This window comes from Babylonia areolata, chromosome 29 (assembly GCF_041734735.1).
Source record: "Babylonia areolata isolate BAREFJ2019XMU chromosome 29, ASM4173473v1, whole genome shotgun sequence".
NCBI lineage: Eukaryota > Metazoa > Mollusca > Gastropoda > Neogastropoda > Buccinidae > Babylonia > Babylonia areolata.
Genome location: NC_134904.1, coordinates 36,315,322 through 36,324,147, shown reverse-complemented (window position 1 = coordinate 36,324,147; position 8,826 = coordinate 36,315,322).

Below are 8,826 nucleotides of genomic sequence, written 5' to 3'. Positions count from 1 at the left end.
ATCAAAGGAAAAACGATTAGTGGGATTTCATATATGTGACCTAAAATTCTGTTTAAAAAAAGCAGTTGGACACGAGTTACAGCCGCCTACGAACTCATAAGATACATGCACGCGCGCGCGCGGGCACACGCACACACACACACACACACACACACACAGCGCGTGCGCGCCATGCACAGTTATAGCCAAACCGACACACACAAGGACAAGGGTGCAGGCTCATCTTTCACAGTGGTGGCAGCAGCATGCGCGCCGTGAAGCAACACAGCCATAACCCCGTGTTATAATATATAATTATAGCCGACTGGGCCCCTACCAGGTACTCCATCAAAAAGTCAGTTAGACGCGCGCGCGCGCGGATAGATACAACGAGAGAGAGAAAGAAGAGAAAAGAGAGACAGAGGGAGACAACGAAAGAGACAGACCGACAGACACTGATTTTTACAAACACTCGACTGATGATAGATGATACGAGTATGGCGGGTATGCTCGAAAGAATCTGATCACCACAAAACGTTCCACTGTGTGAAACCAAACCATCACCACCACTACCACCAGCAACGCACAGACCCGGCGCCACCCCCCTGTCCCCTCGCCCCCCTGTCCCTGCGGCCCCCCACAATCCCCCCCACCCCACCCCACCCCACTCAAACACAAAAACGACAGCGACGTTTAAATGCCTATCGCAAGAAAAGTTTTCCCTTGGTTTTTCATAGCTCGGTAGAAGAGAGTATTGCAAAATACCCGTACGTATAAGCCATTGCAATAATTCCGAGTCCAATTTTTTGCCGTTACGCTTTAAATTTTGTTCAATTATTATACAATCCTGACGTCCTCCTCCCTGTAGACGCCTCTCGTGACGAAGTCAGTCCGCCTCCACTGAGCCTCAACACCCCCCCCCCTTCCCCATGACGGAGAAGGTGGCCAAGCACTTCCTGCAGGCCTTGCAGGAGAAGAAGGACGTGAACGCCCTGTCCGCCATCCTGGGGACGGCCTCCAGGAGCGAGCTCCTCCAATGGACGGACGAGAACGGTCTGAACCTCCTGCACCACTGCATCCTCAACGATGACGCCGAAGCCATCGACTGCCTTCTCAGGCGCGGCTACTTCGCCAGGCCTTCCAAGCCGGTCGTCAGTCCTTACATGCACCTGGCGGCCCTGCTGGGCTTCATCAACGTCCTCGCCGTCCTTGTCCAGCATCGCCCGGATGACTTTCAGGTGACTCCCTACCCTCTGAACCTCCCCGCCCACGTGGCCCAAAGATTGGTGCGGCGGCGGAACTATGCCTTCAGCAAGAAGTCGGGTTCCTGGCGGAGCAAGCAGAACAGCATGACGGAGAGCACGAGGAAGTCATCTGCTGTCATCGCCGCCGAGAAACGGACGAGTTCTCAGTCCTCGAACGTGGACGGGCCAGAGGGGTGGAAAAAGAGGCTGAACGTCCTGGAAGGTCTGCTGTGCCTCAGTGCCTGTGTGTTTCTCTGTCTCTGTCTTTGTCTCTCTCTCTCTCGATCACCCTGCAAGGTCTCTGCCTCTCCCACACGCCCCCCCCCCCCCTCCCCTTGCCCTCCCCCCTCATCACCACCCTCCCCTCTTTCTCTTTTTCTGTCAGTCTTTCTCTCTCTCTCTCTCTCTCTCTCTCTCTCTCTCTCTCTTGCACAATGGAAGATCTCTCTCTCTCTCTCTCTCTCTCTCTGTCTCTGTCTCTCTCTCTGTCTCTCTTTTATACACCCTGGCAAGTCTCTGTGTGTCTCCCTTCCCTCCACTCTCTCAGTCTGCCCGACTTATGTCACACACACAACACACACACACACACACACACACACACACACACACACACATATGTTTGAAAATAGCTTTGTCGACTGAAAAAACATGTATGATGTTGTTTAATTCAGGTGGTAACCCATCTAGCATACCCATTTTTAAATTACTTGGTGACGTCATTGATTATAAACAGGTGGTGAAGTTTTTAGGTGTTTATCTTACTTCAAAGCTGACATGGAACATTCACATTGATTACATCTTAACAAAGGCAAGGAAAAGTATCAAATTTATGAAAATTATAAGCCGCTTACCCTGGGGAATGGATACAAAAACATTGATTCATCTTGCCATGGCCCTTGTAAGATCTAAGATAACCTATGCACAAGAAAAAGATTCAAAGTGTAGACTGCAAGGCTATCAAAATTGTCCTCGGAGTGCCCTCTCATGCATCCTATCAGGAAACATACAAAACAGCCGGAATTCTTCCCTTAACTGAACATTGTGAGTTAGCAACAGCAAAATTCGCTGTGAGATACACTTCAATGACAAAAAATTTCATTGCTGATGAACTGACAGTAAGATCTGACATTGATTTTCCTAAAAGAGCTAAAGCCATTTGATCACAAGAAACAGTGGCAACTTGCTTTTCAAATCTGTTAAAAGAATCTGATGTTAACATGAAAGAGTTAGCTGCAAAATCATATCATTCTCCTGTTCCTTTTTGGGAAATGTTGAAAGCGGATTTTGGTATCGCTTATAAAACATCAATATCACGACAAGTACTGCCAGAATTCATATAACAGAAAAATATCAGAATCATCTCCATAAATTTACAGATGGATCTGTTCTTGATGACAAAAATGATGGTGCGGCTTTCTATATCCCTGCCTTTAAAGTTGAAAAATCTTACTTTATTGGAAAACACCTTTCCATATTCACAGCTGAGCTAATTGCTATAATACAAGCTCTGAACTACTTAGTGAGCCATCAAACAGTTTTCTCGAAAAAGCATTCTTTGTTGATTCTAAATCAGTACTTTATGCTCTAGAATTATTCAGCCTTGAAACAAGACCTGACTTAGTTATTGAGGCAAATCATTTGGTACATTGTTTACAATCATTCAGTCATTCTTTCATTCATTCATTCATTCGTTCTCTCTCTAATTTATTTTTTTCAAGGCGGCATCTGTCTGGACGGGTCGCAGCCGCTGAACATGACCCCGCTGGAGGTGGCCGCGCACATGCTACGGCTGCAGTGCGTGAGGCTGCTGCTGGACCTGTGCGTGCAGAAGGCCAACCCGCACATCCCCAACAAGGGCCACTTCTCCCTGGCCGCCGTGGCTGACTGCCCTCCTGCCCTGTCGCTGCTGCTCATGGTAAGTGGGATTAAGTGGGGTGGGGGGCGGGGGGGGGGGGGGGGGGGGGAGGGCGGGGGAGGGGGGGGGATGAGGTGTGAAGAGGGGCGGGATGGGTAAGGGGGTGATGATGGTGAAGGGAGAAGAGGGGAGGCCGGGGATGGGGGCGGGAGGAGGGGGGGCGATGGGGGGTGGGTGGGTGGGCGGGGTAGGGGGAGGGCGGGGGAGGGGGGGGATGAGGTGTGAAGAGGGGCGGGATGGGTAAGGGGGTGATGATGGTGAAGGGAGAAGAGGGGAGGCCGGGGATGGGGGCGGGAGGAGGGGGGGCGATGGGGGGGCGGGGGGGGGGGGGGCAGAAGGAGCTGGGATGGGAGAGGGCTCACCCTCAAAACCACTACATTACACCCATTACTATTTGTTAATCATTTGATCTCCTAGCCTCATTGTTTATTATTTTCAAGCCTCAGAACTACTACTTTCCTTTTGCTGCATGGCCACTGATGGCAGACGAAGTACTAGTAGGAGTGAGATAACCTCGTCTTAATCAAGTAGGTCCCTTCACGACCAAGACTGACGTGGTCTTCCAGAGGGGTGGTTCTGTTACGTTACGTTTTCTTCCGGAGTTTCTGGTTTTAGGAGCCAATATCCAGAAGTGTCCTCTCTTTCTCGTATCTGATGATCAGACCTTTGTCTGACATCGCTCGTATCCAAGGGGGGGAGGGTGGAGATCAGAATCTATGTCCAGTTAGGTGTCTCAGTGTTTTAGGGATCGATCTTGCGGCAGATGTTCCTCTCAGAGATGTCTTCATATCACGATCGATGAGATCTACAAGAAAGACATTTCAGCTGGTACCATTTTGCGTTGGGTCTCTCAAGTCATTCAGAAAGCCTGCTCTCAGCCCAGAGAAACGTCAGCTGCTTGAATCAGAAAGCACATGAAGCGTGGGCCATCGCCACTTCAATGACGTTTAAGCACATTGTTTTGGCATGTTCTTGAGGGAGATTTCTGGCAACACTTTCATCGATTACTATCTCAGGGATTTCCGTACATCAAGGGCTACTGGATTCAAGGGTATTTCTGGTTTTTCGTGGCTGACAGAACTCTGTTACTCTTACTAAGGCTCCTCATGAATTCTGCACCAGTACAGTCTACGACACCAAAATTAGGGAGTTTGTCTTACTCTCCCTGTTTAGTTAAATATACTAACCATGTCAAATTCAAATCCCATCCACCCTTCCCCATTGCTCTCACTATGGTTCACACATATCGGTTTTCTTTTCTGGCTTACGGACTGGCAATGTAGTGCTAAAGACAGGCAGATTGCGCTGATTGGTTGAGAAAGCGAGGCAGAGGCGTCTTCGTACTGCATTAGCTACGATATTTGGGCAACAGAGCAAATCGATAGGCCTGGGGTTTTCTGATGTTGTTGTTGTTGTTGTTGTTTGCACTAGTTCGACATGGTGATATATTTAACCAAACAGGGAGTATAATACGATGTTTTTCCCGTTCACAAACGAGGACTGATCTGCTCATTGAATGTTTAATCTCAGTACACGTTTCTGATAACCAGACGGGCGCAATAGCCGAGTGGTTAAAGCGTTGGACTGTCAATCTGAGGGTCCCGGGTTCGAATCACGGTGACGGCGCCTGGTGGGTAAAGGGTGGGGATTTTTACGATCTCCCAGGTCAACATATGGGCAGACCTGCTAGTGCCTGAACCCCCTTCGTGTGTATACGCAAGCAGAAGATCAAATACGCACGTTAAAGATCCTGTAATCCATGTCAGCGTTCGATGGGTTATGGAAACAAGAACATACCCAGCATGCACACCCCTGAAAACGGAATATGGCTGCCTACATGGCGGGGTAAAAACGGTCATACACGTAAAAGCCCACTCGTGTGCATACGAGTGAACGCAGAAGAAGAAGAAGTTTGTGATAACCTTAATTGTTTTATTTTTCCTAAACAGGCTGACGCCATTTACGACATCCCCCAGCTCGAGGACATGAAAGGGGCGATAAGACTGAGCGTTCAGAAGGTGCAGCCACAGTGTTTGGACCTGTTGCTCAGCAACATACCCAATCATTTGGACATCAAAAGCGTCTTCAGAAACATAAATTTCTACCACGTGTTGTTCAGCCTCAGCGCTTCCTATGGACAAGAGGTAACAAAATAATCATATTTTTTATTGTCATCGCTGTTGTCATAGTCATCTTTATAGTACTGTCCTGTTTTAGGGACCTATTGAAGTGGACATTTTCATGCGTTTTGCAATGCATGCAGGCATGTAAGAAATGACATGCTGTGTGTAATCGACCCTTCTTATCGAGAACCAGGTATAATGCGACGCGAAATGACCAATATCATAAACGAGAACCGACACTTGTCATCTCAAGCCCAGTAGTATCGTGACTACCGTTTTGGGGTTTTTTTTGGGGGGTGTGTGGGGGTGGGGGGGGGGTTACTACCACTTTGGACTCGGTCAACCCTCGAACAATTTAGCGCCCATACCATGTCATGCTGAAGAGAGTTACGCACATTAACCTGGGCTTTATCACCAACACAGACACTGGTGGTGGCTTGAATCACCTCTAGGCCTCTCTTCACACTCTTGCTTGTGTTCACAGCGGAGCTCTCCCAGAGAGGTTAATCGCACACACAGCCTGAGTTATAATTTCTCTGAGAGTGCAAAGTTGGGAAAGTCATTTTGGAGGGCTTTTGCTTTGTTATTCATTTGTGTTTGTTGACTGTCAGAAGTTGGGAGCTGTGCACTTCAACATATTTCTTCTCAAGGTCTGAGTGAGCGCGTTGGGTTACGCTGTTGATCAGGCATGTGCTTGGCAGATGTGGTGTAGCGTATATGGATTTGTCCGAACGCAGTGACGCCTCCTTGAGCTACTGATACTGATACTGATCCTTGTAGGGAATGCTGTCTTCTGGATCACATCTGTTTGGGTTGCTAAAATTCTGAGGTTTGACCGAGGGCAATTTTGGGGTCATAGTCCAAAGTGGTCCAGAAACGGCAGTCTACTAGCAGCCGTGTATTTTTTTGTTCACCTTTGATTTGTTTAAGAACCAGAAACGGAAAGAGCAGCTTTCTCTTTGGCACAAAATGATTTATCACGTCATTGCAGACGATTTTCCGGGCCTGGCTAGATTGCTACACGTCGGTTTACCGACTGAATCGGTATCAAAATTGAGTATAACAACTCTCAAAATAGAGCAAAAACACCAAAACAAACAAACAAACAAACAAAACAAACAAAACAAAAAAAAAACCCAAGAAAATCAACCCAAAAGAACAACAAAACCTGAAAATGACTCACAGCATCAGCTTGTGTTAACATCATTGCTTGTATGAAGCTGCTGTTGAAATATGTCCCTGAACTTAGGATGCTGAAATAGGAAACTCCCGATCATCGTTTTCTTGATGTATATCGTAATCCTTGTTGTTGTGATCATCATCATAATCATCCTCACATCGTGTTTTAGTTTCTGGAATAGCCTATTTCTTATTTCATCATGGTGAGGGTGTGTGGCAGTGCGGAGTTATTGTGTAATATGACTTGTGCAGTGGTGTGGTTCCTGGCTTTCAAACGGATTTATTATATGAACTACAATGTTTTGAAATGAAAAAAAAAAGCCCTTCTATGAATACGCATGTCATACATGTTTAATGCAGCTTTTTAAGTCAAGTTTAATATTTTCGTGGTGATTAATTATCCGGGTTAGTTTTGCCGCACCCGGTATAAAATTTCTCCTGACCTGACCTGACCTGACCATACCGTACCTTACTTTGCCTTGCTTTATCTTATCTTATCTTCATCCTATGGCTGATGGTAGACTGTTTGTTCCCAGTTGTGGTGAAGCTCAAAGGGCTTTCAACAGATGTAGGAAAACGATGGTAACAGAAAACGATGAACGTAAAACTTAATTGTCTCATTATGTAACACAGACATATTACAGTCTTTTTCACTTGCCACTTGCTTAGCAGTTAGTTTGTGCATGTGTGTGTGTGTGTGTGTGTGTGTGTGTGTGTGTGTGTGTGTGTGTTCCCAAATCTATCATTCTCTTATTTTTCGTTTGTTCCTTATTTTCTTTTTTTTTTAAATTGTTGTTCAGTTGTATTTTCACTGCTCTCTTTGGTCATTTTATGTTGTTGTTGTTTTTGTTTTGTTTTTGTTGTTGTTGGTGTGTGTGTGTGTGTGTGTGTGTGTGTGTGTGTGTGTGTGTGTGTGTGTGTTCTCAGTACGCTAAAAAAATCAGTTTGTATCTTGAGGGAGAGAAGACTAGTAAAGAGAATATGTTGCTTTATTATAATGAAACCTTAATGGGTTTTTTTTAAGTCACAGTAAATGCAATACATACAAGTGGCATACTGAAAATGGGGGGATGGGGGTATATAAATAGGGGGAATAGCACAGTGACAGTAGGAGAGAGACTGTACGCATGTGTAGTTGTGCATGTGTAAGAAGTAGCTGACGTTGTCAGTCTTCGAAACGTGTGTGGTTATGCTATGTATTAATGCACTTGATGAATGTGTCATACGGGATCTATATCGTTTGATTAACGTAGTATGATCTCGCTAACATATCTATATAGCGTAACTTCTTTCCTTTTGAAAGAAAAGAACCTTCTTTGCAAGGAAAGAGAGAGAGAGAGATAAAAAAAAAAATAAAAATTTAAAAAAAAAGATACAGGAAAATCACATGACGTGACTTTATGACAGGCACGCGTGTAACACACGCACACACACACACACACACACACACACACATAGTGAGAGAGAGAGGAAGAGAGTGAGAAAAAAAAAACCTACTAACGTTCTGACCCCACAACTGAACGCTTTGCTGTGCGTGTGTGGTACAGGTATGCGAACGTTTGCCAGAGGTGACGCGAGTGTTGATCCGAAAGCAGCATGACGTCAATGCCACGGAGCCGCCCCGCACGTACCCAATGTACACGCTGCTGTCACACGCGTTCTATTACCATGACCACACCTTCGATTCTTTTTACCTGGACTGCTTGAAAGTATTGCTGAAGGCAGGTGCCGACCCCAACCACGATGAGGTGAATTATTAATTAATTAGTTGTGACGTTGTGATCTATAGGTCTGCTCTGTCCCGGGTGTGTGTCATTTTTTTTTCTGTGACGTATGTCCGTCTATGACGTAGACTGTGGTGGTGGGGACGCAGGTTTATGCTTATGACGAGTTGGGAATATTACTGGTTGGGTTGAAAAACTATGGCGGTATAATCATTTGTTGTTGTTGTTGTTGTTGTTGTGTGTGTGTGTGTTCTGCAAAGTGCATTTTACATAAGTTTTGTGAGCGTTCTGCTTTGCAAGTTTGCTGGTTTTCAGGCTGTTCAAGTTATCATACAGAAACGCAGCGACGGTGTGGATTGTACTGACAGTTCTGCGAGAACACATCACTGATCGGAAGGAGGCTAACCAGTAACCAGGCCGCTCAGTTTTAATCTCGGATTGCTTTGTTTAATGGCCTCATCACTTAGTTCACGATGTTCACGAATACCATCTGAATAAACAAAATCAGCTTGCCTCACTATCTAGGATTCTTCTCTGTCAAGCTCAACACGCACAAAGCATACACGTGTGATGAGGACTTTAGTGTATTTCGAAAAAATAAATAAATGTACGAGTTGTCTGTCGGTCTGAACACTGACTGAATGATTTTTGACTCACTTGTG